Raw genomic sequence first — 15,240 nt, 5'->3', positions numbered from 1 at the left:
CGCTTATCGAAGCGTTAATTTATAAAGCAATCCAGGGAATGAGTATTAATTTTACACAGTAAAACTAGTGTCAGGAGTGGGATTCGAACCCACGCCCTCAGAGAGGACCAGAATGCCCATAGCCCCTCTATCGGAAGGGAAGTCAACCTTGAGTCTGGCGCCTTAGACCACTCGGCCATCCTGACATATCAGTGAGTGAGAGATATATATATTGAAATTATTTTGTTTTAAGAAGTATTATGGAAATATTTATATCTTATTTATGTATAAATTAAATTGCAGAAATGTTGCGATACATAGCAATTTCATATCTTATATCCTCTACCGTTAGTTATCATCCATCCACTCAGCTCAATACCGTTTTCTTTGATGCATCAGCTGATAAAGAATGTTTATTTTTACCAGAGAAACGCTGCAACTAAAGCCGGCTAACGGTTCGCAGATCATTTTTGTGATTACGCGAGATGGATACTTGAAGATTTTTTTTTTTTTTTTGGGTTTTTTTTTTTTTTTTTTTACAATAACTGAAGATATTCGCCATCGATTACATTTCACGTGGATTTTACTTTTGCCGGGTTGTAAGCAATGGTCATCGGCAACCCTGTTACTGATCGTTGAAACCTTTCCGGTGCAACTCACCTACCATTCCCATCCCGAGGTCCCATTAGTTTTCCTTAATCCATCACAATGCTTTTTACTTTTCTTTTTTAGAATATAGAGACAGCAGAGTCGTCAACAATGACGCCATTAGCAGTAGTAGTAGTTCCAAAGCTTTTGATGTTTGCATGGCACGAAACAGAGTATCAATGTAGGTCTATGGTTTTTGAAGACAATGCCGAGGTTGTTATTGAATTTACTATAGTTTTTACATAGCAATATGGCTTACAAAATATCTCCTGACTTTTCATGGTTATCTGCATAATTTTCCTATTTGTCGGTAGTATATCAGTCGAATAACTTGTTAAGAAATAATGATTTAAAATGGAAGCGTGAGGGTTACTGAATTTCTAACAATATCGGCCTTTCGCTACAATAACAGTGCGAGTCCAGGAAGTACGGAAAAGCAAAAGGTCTGGGAAGGAAGGCGGTTCACGTTGTCAGTGGCTATGAGCCATTCTCAGGTGTCAAACGCCAGTGAGGTGCTCTCATATTAACCCAGTTGGATTACTTTATAGGCGTTGTCTTCAAGAACGCATTTGCGAGGTGAGATCTGCAGTGTGCATGGCTTTAAGTAGTTGGTGGAAGTCGTCTTTCCCGGTTGTATTAAGGATTGTTTACGTTTTGTTGCATGCAACTATTTTACCGGTGTCTGGGTAGTTGCCAGTAGTCGCCAGATGTTGACATACTTGCATATTTCACGAACTGCAATCCTAGACTTATAGATATATGTCTTCATTCTTGTGTAGCATAACATTCCATACCTTATACGTGTTTTTTAATAAAAAAAAAAAGTCCCCCCCCCCCACCTCTTCACAATCAGTGGCCGCGTGGTCTCATTTTACGATCAATGGTAGTTTCTTAAATGAATATTTTTAGCAATTTATTTTATCACGTTTTAGTGGGCCTGTTTCGAGTCATTAATTGAAATAATACTAAAAAGGCGAAATAATGTCTTTTCACTTGGAAGAGAACATTTGTAACGAGACGAAGAAAGATTTATTTCTTTTAGGTACGAGATATTAGAACATAATCATCATTCAGTGGATAACAAGTGTTATTCAGGTTATAGGCCTAAGTCTATCTAGGGAAGAGGAAGTAAAGGTCCCCATACACTGAACGATTGTCTGAACGACTGTCTGAACGATTGTCGTTATCGACCAACACACACACTATTCAGACAGTATGCACGATCTCCGCACCGACTTCAGTCTGAACAAAGATTTTGTCTGGATAACACATGGTATCATCATAGGAGAGACGCGCGCGATAGCGTTATATCGGCAGACAAACCCATCCATTGAACGATGTGTATGACAGACTTTAGTAGCAAGCCAGCAACCTGGTAGTGACAGATTCCCGTTGAGATCGTTCAGACACGAAGCTCCGCCCACTTTTGCATTCAGACAAGCCCATACACAGTGTTTTTGCGAACGATACAGACAGTCGTTCTGACAATTGTTCAGTGTATGGGGCCCTTAAGAGTGTACATTATATATCGGTAGGAGGAAGTAATACCTAATCCTTAGGGGGATTAGTTCAGTTAGTGCATAGTGCACTCACATGCTGCATTGACGGCATTTTTAGTATGAGCAGCGTATTGGCTCCTGGCTAATATTTATTTAGATTCCCGCTTCCTCACTCTAATTACCTATTAATGTAACTGGGATTTTCTCCCAGTTCTCTATCTGTAGATCCTTGAACTGTATCTTTTATTTTCTGGATCTACTTATCGAGCTGCCCAACCAATCATGACTCCTCTCCTTTTCACTGTCTTAGGTGCATATTAGCCTAAAGTATCCCAGTGATTGACTTTACAGCCGAAATTTTATATCGTCATCACTCAACCAGTATTAAAGTTGTTACAAGCAACTGGAGCCTTAAGGCTTGTCCACACCAGGCAACATTGTTTGGAAACAAAGTTTCCAAACAGTTTCTTGGAAACTGCTTGTAAACAGTTTGGACACTGTTTCCAAGCAATGTTTCCTATCCAGGCCTCAGTTGTCGTCAGGATGCCTGTTGTTGCAGTAGCCTTTGTATTTTACTTGGCAGTTTTAATGCACTCGAAGAGGGATAAGAGAAAGAAAAAGACAGGTGAGGAAGTTTTTAGGAAAAGGAGCGGCACACACATGCACGTATACATATGCGTACATGTGATACATATGCACACAGGTGAATGTGTACATATAAATATGTACATGTCTCATCTACATATGTAAATATGATTGTATGCATATGTATATGCACATACCGGTGTGCGTATATATAGCTACAATTATACAAGTACTATGTATGAGGTCCCTTTCACACTAAGCGATTTTTTCCGCACTAGAGGTGGTCTGCGCGCCGTAGATACTGCAGACGACACCGCTCATTTGCGCGGTCGCCGCTTACAGATACTTTTTTTTCTAACTGTATGCAGTAGCGATACAAGATGGATAAGCGAAGGGACCTCTTGTGCCTTTATCTATTATATTTAAGAAAGAAAAGGAAGAGACGATTAAGATTCTACTGGGTACACCCGCTAAATGCCCAAAGAGACATTGTGCATTTGCTACTCTCTTCGGAGAACTGAAGAAGGACGATAATGAATTTTTTTTTAATTACTGTAGAATGTCTAAAGTAACATTTGAGAGACTCCTGGCACGCTCGCATGACACGTTGCTTCGAGAAAAAACAACCTTTATACCGTGGATTTAAGGATATTCTCAAGCACGTGCCCATTCGTTCTACATTATATATATATATATATATATATATATATAGATATTTATATATATATATATATATTATACATATACATAAATGTGTGTGCGCGCGCGCGTGTTATATGGACTCCTTCCCATCCTTACCATAGGAAGCTGTAATTTCCAATGAAATTACTTGACGCGCCACTATTACTTAGATTTACATGTATGTTTAGCCTATGGTTTTTAATTAATTATTTTTTTTACTGTCTATTTACTGTCATTTTTTTATGCTTTTAAGGTCATCCCCTGGGTGGTGGCATTACTAGGCAACTCGCCCTTCCCTATCCTCCTAAACCCACTTTTTGTTTATATTGTCTCAACCTCAACCGGGAATTGCGAAGGAGGTTATACTTCATGTGTGTCTGGAAAACATTTGTCAGAGCAGGTGAAATTTAGTTGATATATTCACTATACAATCTTCTTGGAGAGAAATTGAGTTTGATAATAGTATATAGTAAGCCACCTAATGGACGACTCGACCAAGTTTCCTGAAATCTGCCCAGGAAATATCCATTCACGAGCGGGAATTTTCAGTGCTTCCATTTCTTTATAGCTTGTTACGTATTTGAGTGACCTTGACGGAGGTTTTTACTTATGTTCATCTATTTTCATACGTATTCACTCAGTTTTCAACATTTTGCATGAGCGATCTCAATTCTGTGGAATTTTTATTTACCAAAATAATGGTTTGCGAATTGAATGTATTGATATAATAAGCTAATAACAATTTCCCGGATCAAGTAAAAATTAGAGAACCCACTTTTCATGAAAATATACCATTTTGGTATATATATACAAAATACACACACATATATATATATATATGTATATATATATATATATATATATATATATATATATATATATATATATATATATATATATATATATATATATATATATATATATCTCAAAGTGGTATAATATTGTCTTGAAAGATAGTGGGTTCGCTAATCTTGACATGATCCAACTTCCTCACGGGCAAATAGAACAGGCTTACAAAGTGGATTGTTGTAAACCGGAAAAGGTTGGCATAGGCATTAATAAAGTTAAGGAGGGTAATATGAAGGGATCCACAGGAAGTTGGGGGCAAGAGACCAGGCTAAGGCCGGGAAGCCATATGGCTTGTTTTCATAGAAAAATTATTCCAATTATTCCCTTTAATGCGCAACCTACGTCACTGCGTTAAGGTTTTGAAATGAACTGGAATGAATGTCGAATGAAATAATTTTGTATTAATAGTCATGTTTGTGATATTTTTAAAACTGTTTATGATATTTTTATAACAAATGTGAACCATTATTCGTCAGTGATCATATGTTTGTTTTAGGAACTTGGATGTAGGTTAGAACTAACTATAGTTCGACAGATAGATTGTTTATTTCTTTGGGAAAAACCCTGTTGCCAGTTCTCTCTTAACCTTTAAATCGTCCCCTTCTTAAGTCCTCAGGCATCTCCCAGCGAGGCAATATTTGGGACAGTACCAAATGAAACTGACCGTATAAATCCTAATCCGTAAACTCGATCCCCATTCTATTTGGTTATTACTTTTGAGACTATTTATTGTTATATTTGTGATGACTTATGCCATTAAATTTTGCATAGGCTCGCTAATAATGTGGGCCAGTGATCTACACGCATTGATCTCTCCCCTAGTCCCACTTACCTGTTTGACATCCGACAAGCAACCTTTACGTTTCAGTGAGCAAATCAGTAGTCGACACCACGGTCTAGGTATATTATGCCTAGACCGTGGTCGACACATGGTGCTCATTTGCGGGCACACGCGCTCGCCAACGGCTTAACTTGTCACGAGATCGATGTTATACATAACACGAGAACATGGGAATTCAAGGACACCCAAATAATTTGCGTGGAAGGCGCCTAAAAGAGTTCGCCCGTTCGCTCTCCGACATTAGTCACTAGATTACTCATGTCATCAAAGGGGGTTGATTGCCTGTTCATTGTTGCTCTTAACAGCCATGCAGCCATGCCCCAGCCTGGTGGTTTTGATGTTTACCGGATCTGTAATCACGTCTTTGATTTTCGCTGGTTTGCGTTTTGGAGAACTTAAAGATGTTGTAAAGAGTTTCCTTGTTCATTTCTTACTGCTGTTGGTGTTGTTGTTCTGAATGACGTATACCAAATTTCATATTGAACATGCAATGTGATTTTTTGTGGCTATTGACATTGTGAATTATTTTGGATGAATAGCATATTCCTTGTATATCACTTGTTTAAGGATGGTTAAATTTCTCTCTCTCTCTCTCTCTCTCTCTCTCTCTCTCTCTCTCTCTCTCTCCTCTCTCTCTCTCTCTATATATATATATATATATATATATATACTATATATATATATATATATTAATATAAACACACACATATAATATATATATATATATATATATATATATATATATATATATAGTTTATAGTTAGTATATAAAATTCCCCGCGGGGTGCTGGATATTCGAATAACGCCAACATTTTGTATCCATTTCAAGGTATTTGGAAAGCTCTGTTGAAAATGCTTTGTAATTTAGACGAAGATTTAAGTTATTTCTTAACAGTTGTTCAAAGGCTTGAAATTCCTGTCATTTAAGCTCATTTATTCCTTCGTGGCATTACTAATTCAAAAGAAATTTCTCTGGATTGCCTGGCTTTACTTCACTGCTTCTATTTTTTCCACATTAAAGAACACATTCTCTCTCTCTCTCTCTTCTCTCTCTCTCTCTCTCTCTCTCTCTCTCTCGACGTGGTTCGGAAGTCACGTAAAGCAGTTGGTCCCGTTGCTGAAAACCACTGGTTCCATGCAAAGTTAAAACACCATACTAACAAAAAATTCTCTCTCCTCTCTCTCTCTCTCTCTCTCTCTCTCTCTCTCTCTCTCTCTCTCTGTTTTGGTGGTTGTTCAATCGACTTTAGTAAAGAGATCCTTCAACTTTCGAGCGTATGGGTACACCTGTCCAATACCACCTTGGGTCTTTCAATTTGTCGTTTGTTGGGCCACGTTTTGGTTCTCCTAATCTCCTTGAGAGTATGTTGTGTCAGAAGTTTCAGTGCTGGAGGTGGTCCTTCAGTTGAGCAGGGTGAGTTCATGACCACTTGGAACGCAGAAAACAAAGTTTGTGGCAAAGTAAGTAGGATGGAAGAAAGGAACTTAACCACAGGTATTTTAAGTCACATTACTTATTGAATATTTGCAGTAAAATTTCACGACGCGGTAGGTCCCCCTTTTATGAAAATACTCACAAAGGTTTGCGTTTCCAGTTGGCCTCGAGAGAAAACTAGAGTATTTTGAAGTCACTTTCTTTCGTGTTGATGTTGTCTGGACGAATCTTTGTTAAGTATGCATCAGTTGAGGAGCAACCAGGAAAAACTTTCTCTTAATACATTAGTGAATTAAGTTGATTATTTCTAATTGCTTAGTGAATTACCCAAGTAGTCTAATTAAGTTAATTACCCTTCACAAGTTTAAGAGTCTAATTTTATGCTTGCGCCGTCTTATGCACCCGCTTTGTTATTGAGGGTGTATCAGAGCTAACTATTTGGTCATTCACATGATGCAAGGGGTATGTGTAAGCTGACGTCATTATGAGTCATGCCCGATACGAAGACATATTTTCTTGTCGTATGTTATTTTGCCGCCTTTTTTATATTGCTTCACGATCGATATGTCTCTCTCTCTCTCTCTCTCTCTCTTCTCTCTCTCTCTCTCTCTCTCTCTCTCTCATTTAAGGAGTATGCTGTGGCGAGTTTCAGTACTTGAGTTGATCCTCCCTTTAAAAAGCAGAGCGAGATCACAAACCACTTGGAACACAGAAAGCAGTTCCACGACGAAGTAAATATTTAGGAAGGAAGAAAGGTTTTATCACTACAGGTATTTGAAATCATATTTTTTAAGTATATTTACTTTTTTATTAAGATGTTCATAAAATGTATGTGTTTCCCTGTTGGTCTTAAGAGAAATCGAGAGTATTTTCAGTATAACAGTCACGCACATTCTTCTGTGTTGATGTTGTCTAGACGAATTTTTGTTAATTATGCAATGAATGAGGCCTTTCCGGCGTTACTCTCCCTATATATACCCCTTCTTCGTTCGTCGGTAGCCCTTCAGGCCAAAGTCTGGAGAATGTATTCTGTAGACCTTGCTTTAGGGATAGCACAATTTAAATACGTTAGTGAATGACGCAGATAATTAAGTTCATTACTCTTCACAGGCTTAAGGTTTGAAGTTCATGCTTGTGTCGTCTTAAGCATGCGTGTTGTTATTGAAGGTTAAAGCCCTTAATATTTAATCATTCACACGTATGATGTAAAGGTATGTGGAAGGTGACGTCATTATGAGTCATGCCTTATACGAAGACATATTTTCTTGCCCCATGCGGCATGTGCTCTTTTGCTTCACTATCGGTAACGTGTCACTGTTCTCTCTCTCTCTCTCTCTCTCTCTCTCTCTCTCCCCCCCCTCCCCTCTCTCTCTCTCTCTCTCTCTCTCTCTCTCCTCGCGAGTTTTGGATGACTCATAATAATGAATTCAACTGTACCAATGAAAGAAATGTTAGCTGTCTGTTACAACCGTATGTTCGCTTAGTGGGATGCAGTACAACTTATGCAATATGTTGCTATTGATAACCATCACATGTTTTTTCTAATATCTCTTTGTTTCTCAGAGAATTTGAAAAATTCCATCCAACATATAAATAGTTATCATATTTTTATATGAATGTATTTGTAATATTGTTAAATCACACACACACACACACACACACACATATATATATATATATATATATATATATATATATATATATTTATACTGTATATATATATATATATATATATATGTATATAGTTAATTACTCTTAGAAAAACTATTAACTATATACAACAAAGTTTTCTAAAGCTACAATGCTCATTATTAGTGTAATAACAAAAAATTTAGATGGTAAAGGCGCAGTATTAATGTGTTAAAACGACAAACTTATGTAGTCAGACTGTGAAACTTGCCATCCGATAATTTGAAAACAGAAAATATACATTTTCAGAGTCCAACAACGAAAGGAATACAAAACCAGATTGATTAATTAAATAAAACGCCAATATTGAAATCACAGAAAGCATCTGGAAGTTCTCTCTTGGCTTCGAGGCCAGGAAACAGTCCTCAGACAATGTGCGAAAATCAGAATTTTCAAGGAATTTCAAACAGGGCCAGTGAACCCCTTCGAATGTCGGCATTACTTCCACTTTATTCAGCAAATGCTTACCTTACCTTACAGAACTTACAGCTCGTTCGGGTTTCCCCAGGTCCCTCAGTGTGAGGCACCTCTAATGTCCCCCAGAGAATTGCTAATGCATCTTCCGGTATATTTTTCATCTTAGAATTGCTAATGCATCTTCCGGTATATTTTTCATCTTCCAATCTTGGATGGTCTGGGATGCAGGTTAGATATTTGTCGAGCTTATTCTTAAACACATCTATGCTCACTCCTGATATGTTCCTCAGATGAGCTAGCAACGCATTGAATAGACGCTGCATTGTCGATGCTGGATTAATGTCCTGTGTGCTTTCCTTAGTTTTCCTGGTATAGTTTTGGGCAATATTAATCTACCTCTGCTTGCTCTTCCTGATATTTTTAGCTCCACGATGTAAATAAGCTCCCTTTTAAACTAAATCTTTTCAGAAGACAATCAAGACAGTCCTAAGAATCTATTTCGACATATCAGACTTTAATTTTGAAGCCATGTTCCGCAGGGGAGTAGTGCCGTCAGTGCGCCTCACGCAGTGCATTGTTGGCATTAATTACGTTCTTTGCAGAGTCCCTTCGGCCCCTAGCTGCAACCACTTTCATTCCTTTTTCTGTATCTCGGTTGGTATTGTCTTTTCTTCCATCTTATTGTCCACCCTCTCCTGACAATTGTTTCCTAGTGCAACTGCGAGGTCTTCCTCGTGTTATAACTTTAAAACCCTCTGTATTCTCAATTTCCCATTCAGCCTTTGGCCTAAATTGTATATTCCAATATCAATTTTCAAGCCGTAAATCTATTCCACTGTAACCTAACCTAACCATATTGCCAATAAAGATATAAATTCATCCTAATATCAGGAGGATTAATATTTTCTAGGATATTGCTCTAATCACGGTAGCTATTCATCATGACACGCTGGATATCGCCGATCCGAGTAAAGTCATTTTTGACCAGATAACCCAGGTAATTCAATTCCCATAGTCATTTAATGTTTTTTCATACTTATGAAAATATCCAGTGCTCATTGCTAGTATTGTGATACATAACGCATTCACTTCATATTATTAGCATTAAAGTCTAACTTTACAGAAAACAATATAAATTATGAAGCCATTGATTCAAATCTACCAATCCGTTACTGTGAGTGAGAAAGAGAGAGAGAGTTATTTGCTGACGGAACTCGGCTGTGTGTGTGTATGTATGTGTGTGTGTGTGTGAAAGAGAGAAAGAGAGAGAGAGTTATTTGCTGACGGAAGGTTCCCGGGAAGGAGGGGTCGCGATAATCAATAATGACCTTATTTTCGTTGTCCTTCTGACCTACCTAAGGCTCGTTGGTTGCCGCTTGCCAAGGTCGCAGTGCAACGTTGAGACTCTCTCTCTCTCTCTCTCTCTCTCTCTCTCTCTCTCTCTCTCTCTCTCTCTCTCTCTCAATTCACCTATATATGTTGTAGTTTAATGATAATCTAGAGAGGATCTACGTGCATTTTTCTGTAGTTGTCAAACTGCCGATTCGTTTAATGCGATCCTCGAACAGTCACAAGTAGCGGGCGAGAAAGAATTTTAGATATTCAGAATTAAAAGTAGTAGTAATATTATTACTCCAGGTAGTGATATATTGCTGCAAAAACTATGTCGTGGGAAAAAAGATATTTGCAGCAAGAACAAAGAACATACGAGCCAGCATTGATTTATGGTCTGGTGATTATGCCATAGAAGAGCAGCTTATAATCAGTGAGATATAACTGTTTCACGAAACAATCGAAGATTCAGTAAAAAAGAAATGTAGTCCTGGTCACTGGCATAAATACGAATATAGGTAAATGAAGTGTATCATCGATGAGGGTGGGTTGGCTTGAAAAGATAGTTAATTATTTAAACAGATACTAAGTCTGTTGGGGTGCGATGTTAAGGAAAAATGTCAACATTTCTCATGAGATTGTTGACCACCGGTTCTTCTTCAATGGGCGTGGCTGAGGTTTTGTTGGGAATGAGACTTCACTTGTCATTCTTTCATTGCTGTTTTTTGACGATTATGTCGTAGCCTGACGTTTTCCATTTAAACCTTGTGAGTCAGTACACTTGACGATTCAGCCTGATATGAATTGTTAGTGCGTTCTACCAACCTTTTGTTAGGTGCATTTGAAAATCAGTAACTTACTAAACAGTCAGTTTAGCTGTTATTCGTCAAGAACACTGTTACTTTTTGCCGAGTGGCTATTTTTTTTTATTGTAACAAAAATATATCAGCATTCATGCAACGTGCCAGAAGGGTGGAAAACTAGATTTAGGTCAAGGTTTTGCCTTATGACATGACTTCTAGTTGGCCTAAACCCTGCTGCAGAGCGGTGCATAATCAATTAGAGAGAGAAAGAGGGAGGGAGGGTAGTTATTTGTTTTCTTTGTGCATAATTTATATGACGCTGGTTAATAGACTGAGATGTAGCCGCAAAACCTGTCGTGAGTTTCGTTCTTTGTATTTTTGGGTGCTCTTACATAATTCTGTCCTGGAATTTCTCGGAAACGTGACTACGCTCTCTTTGTCGGGACTGCATCTACGCAGCGATCAATTCTCGAGTCTATCGCGTAAGTATAGACTTAAGAACTTCAAATTATGTGGACAAGCTCACTAACTCAAAGCAGAAAGACTGCAGTTTTGGGCTTAGCAATGCTATCTACACATTACTAGATGAAGAAAAAATAAAACTCGTCTCGATGGCTTCGGGATTCGGTGTAATCTTTAAGCTAAAGGTCTTTAGGTAGAGACATGAAGAACCCTTGTGTCTACTTGTATTTATTTCCAAAATAATACTTATGTAACGGTGAAAAAGGTCGTTGTATTTAGCTTTCTGGTTGCCTTATCAGAGACCGAAATGGTTATAAACTCCAAATTTTTAAAATGATTATTCATCACATCATACTGTCTTTGCTACCCTTTCGTAAAATTAGAACCTACTTGTGGTAGTTTTAGGACGTTCTAGGTTCCAAAGCCTAATAATTCAGGTCAAATTGCTGCCGTAAATAGGCTGGGGAAACTGGGGCCCTGTTTTTGAACTGTATGACAGGAGACTTTTTTTTTTTTTTTTTTTTTTTTTTTTTTTGTTTTTTTTTTTTGTTTTTTTTTTTTTTTTTCTCTCTCGCTCGTCTCCTCTCCTCCTCTCTCTCCTCTCTCTTCTCTGTTCCTCTCCTCTCTCTCTCTCTCTCTCTCTCGGTACTTGTTTCTATTTTATAATCTACATACAATATTTAAAACAGTTCTTTACAATGAAATCAGCATAACTTGGTTTTACCAAATATAAATTGCAGTACTAATATGAATTAGATTCCTCCGACACTCACTGGTTGTTGTGGGAGTTGAATTTGGGTGAATGTGGAGCCAGCCACCCCAAGGCCCAAAAGCTCAATTAATTGCCGATATTACTGTTGGCTCTGGATAGTGAAAAACCTTATTTTTCATTATTATAGAACTCAAGCGAATATCCCTGTTGTAACGTACCCTGGCCGCCGTATCGCGTTGCATATCTGTACTGATAACTTTTTGTACTTCCTCTGATTACTAGATGATATTACGAACAGTTTATTACTTTTGTATGTCAAATATTGTTCTTTATTTTCGGAATTTCTGCTGCATGTGGTCACTAAGGATGTATTTCTCTTAAATAAAACGAGAAATCATTTTACTCAGCGGTGTGTCAGAAGGTTTCATCCTAAATTTGGGTCAAGGACGTTCGATCCAAAACACGTTTGCAGAACGTCGTGCATTTAATCACAGGAGAGAGAGAGAGAGAGAGATTCATTATCGTATAATCAGCTGATACCTATCTCTTGCGTAAGTTTAGTTTTGAAAAAATTTTGTTGTCAGATTAATACTTTCAAGTTAAGTCGAAATTTCCTGAAACGATGTTATATTAGCAGACGCACAGGTCCCAGAAGTTTTTCACCTTTATATTTCACATTTGGCTTCACCATCACCTTAATATCCATTTGTACTGGCTCATATCCTTCATATTTTACCCAGGCTTTTCAAATTTTGTTGGGTGAGTCGCCAGTCACATAATCCTTATATTGTGTGGATAGTTAATTATGTTTGCTAGAAAGTTAAAATTGGATTTGTGGCGTCAAGAACTGATGATTAGCCAATGTTTTTCTCTGCGCTTGATTCTTGAAGCCTTCTCATTTTGAATTGCATTGTTATCCAGTACTTGATTCAAAAGAGAAAGATCATCCGAAGGACGAGAGTGATAGAATATATCTTGTGCACCCAGTTATGTGTCGTCCTGTGAGGAAGTTATTTTTTTATTCTAATATAGCGTTATAATAAAAGTCGTACTTTAAAGTCGACATTTCCCCCCTTTATGTAGCATGCGGGTTCGTCCACACTCCAGTAAACATGTCACAAACACACGTCGGAAACTTATCTCAAACATATCGCAAACAGGTTGAAAACAAGTCAGTGCCCGTAAGTGGATAATGAATCATAAGTAAATACTGGATAATCGTATGAAGTACAGGTGACGACTAACAGGAGGCTGTTGACTTGTATCCAGTTGTTTGTGATGCATGTGTAATAAAGTTACCAACATGAACATACTCTTTGTGTTTGTTTTCCATCTCTTCTCAGATAATTTGTCGGGCACGTTTGATAAGAAAGGTATTCCCTATTATTTTGGCTCTCCATTTGCAGTTGACGAGATTTGATCAACTAAATAAGAATGTCGAATCACTGCTATAATATTTCGGAGATGTCTACGGCCCTCAAATCAATCATTGAAAAGACAAGGTCGTCATGCATAGCTAATGCAGTCGGCCACGCATGCTCTTGTTAATACTGCACGGTATTTGTACTTTTATTTTTTTTTAATGCTCAAATTATTCTAATTTTTATTCTTCTCTGGACAGAGCTTGTGAATGTGAAACGCAATAGGGCCATGATGGGAGAACGAGAGTTCCAAAGCACAGTCTGTCACTATAGTTCCACAACAATAAAAAGACAAATCTTAATCTGCTCTTTGGTCCCATGAAACCCGTTGATTCTGTTGTGTTCAGTACTTTGTCAAAACATCTAGTGCGTCTGATTCAGGATATTTTTTTATGTGGAGTCATTGAATTATTATTATTACTATTATTATTATTATTATTATTATTATTATTATTATTATTAGTTATTATTATTATTATTATTATTATTATTATTATTATTATTATTATTATTATTATTATTATTATTATTAAATAAATATGTAGATAATGTGTATGGTGAAGGAAAGGTATATTTCCCCTTAAAGTTTAATGATTTCTTCTCACATTCCTGAAGAAATGGGAAAAGTAAAGTTGATCAACTGATGAGAGTACAGTGTCGCTGAAATGTAAAATGTTCTTGCGGGATAACGGTAAAAGAACTTATGTAATAGCACTTATTTTTCTTGCAATATACTTCCCCAATTTCTAACCACCATTATTAAAGCTAAAAAGAAGTTAAGGGCACTTGTGTATGATACAAAGAACGCAAGTTCAACATAATTGAGAGATGTACCTCAAATGAAAAAGATCTTCATGGAAATGAAAATGTCAAACAAAATAAATATACGTTTAACACTGGTTTAGCTACGGTGCAAAGACACTGACGCCGTAATTACACTCATTTACAACATTGCCCTACTAGCTCTAATGTGTGTTATGGATACCGATGATTTGTGCCATCACAGGAGTTTCCCCTTGCCATTTGACGGTGCGATATCTTTTAGACACGTCAGTATTCTTATTGTTACTATTATGCATCACATGGTATTCATCCGCATTATGATGATTATTATTACTGTTATACATAACTTTTGTTATAAACAGTTATCCATTAGATCTTCTTGAATTTTAACAGGAAAGATCCGATTTTCCCTTAATTTTCTGACCTGAAGGATTATGATGTTCACTTAATTTCAAGATCACCGGGTTACACAAGTATAACAACAATTGACAGAAACCGGACATGAATGCTACTATAGATAATGCATTTTCACACATTGATAATAATTTTATGTCACTGTCGTGGCCTTGGAGCTTCTCATCAAAATGGTGGGTCATGTAACTTTTATTTTCGATTTAACACCTTTCTGGAAGAAACTGCCAAACCGGAAGTTACGTTTGTGCCATTCATCGAAGTTTCCATCTGCACTTAATTAACTGCAACAGTTTTTTTAAACATATCACGCATGTGTATTAAATGACTTGAATAAGATTGACACAAGTATCAGATTGTTTCATATTTGTTAGTAATTGATTATTAAAAGTTGCGTCGAACATCAAATTAGGCTTTTTAATTTTTCAGATATGCTGTTGTTTTACTGTAAACATGAAGAACGTTCTCTTGATTAACCAGTTTACCAGCTGTGATGGTTAATTATACCGAATTATTATTGTCATTATTTTCCCTCCCTCGCAAGTCTCTAGTTCCATTAGTTTCTTTACATGCTTTTCAAGCCTAAATTGGGTGTCTTGTGTAAGTTTGGTTGTTTCACTTAAGGCGAACCTTATACCAGCACGGGCCATTGCCCAAATTCTGGTAGGTTGTTGGCTGAAATAAGAGGATTGG

General features: G+C 37.1%; 1 long non-coding RNA gene and 1 other non-coding gene across 2 annotated transcripts in view; one reads left to right on the top strand and one right to left on the bottom strand.

Annotated features, from left to right (window-relative positions):
• Window positions 1–68: 68 nt before the first annotated feature.
• Trnal-caa (transfer RNA leucine (anticodon CAA)) lies at window positions 69–185 on the bottom strand. Its single transcript has 2 exons — window positions 148–185; window positions 69–113 (listed from the first exon to the last, which is right to left on the bottom strand). It is a non-coding gene; the product is annotated as a tRNA-Leu (tRNA).
• Window positions 186–577: 392 nt separating this feature from the next.
• The window catches only part of LOC135219628 (uncharacterized), a 23,652-nt gene continuing 8,989 nt past the window's right edge, over window positions 578–15,240 (top strand). Inside the window, exon 1 of the long non-coding RNA XR_010315472.1 lies at window positions 578–1,203. This is a non-coding gene — a long non-coding RNA (uncharacterized LOC135219628). The remainder of the gene's footprint in view (window positions 1,204–15,240) is intronic.

The sequence above is a fragment of the Macrobrachium nipponense genome, chromosome 1 (genome assembly GCF_015104395.2).
Source record: "Macrobrachium nipponense isolate FS-2020 chromosome 1, ASM1510439v2, whole genome shotgun sequence".
Lineage (NCBI taxonomy): Eukaryota > Metazoa > Arthropoda > Malacostraca > Decapoda > Palaemonidae > Macrobrachium > Macrobrachium nipponense.
This window is presented reverse-complemented; position numbering and strand designations above follow the sequence as displayed.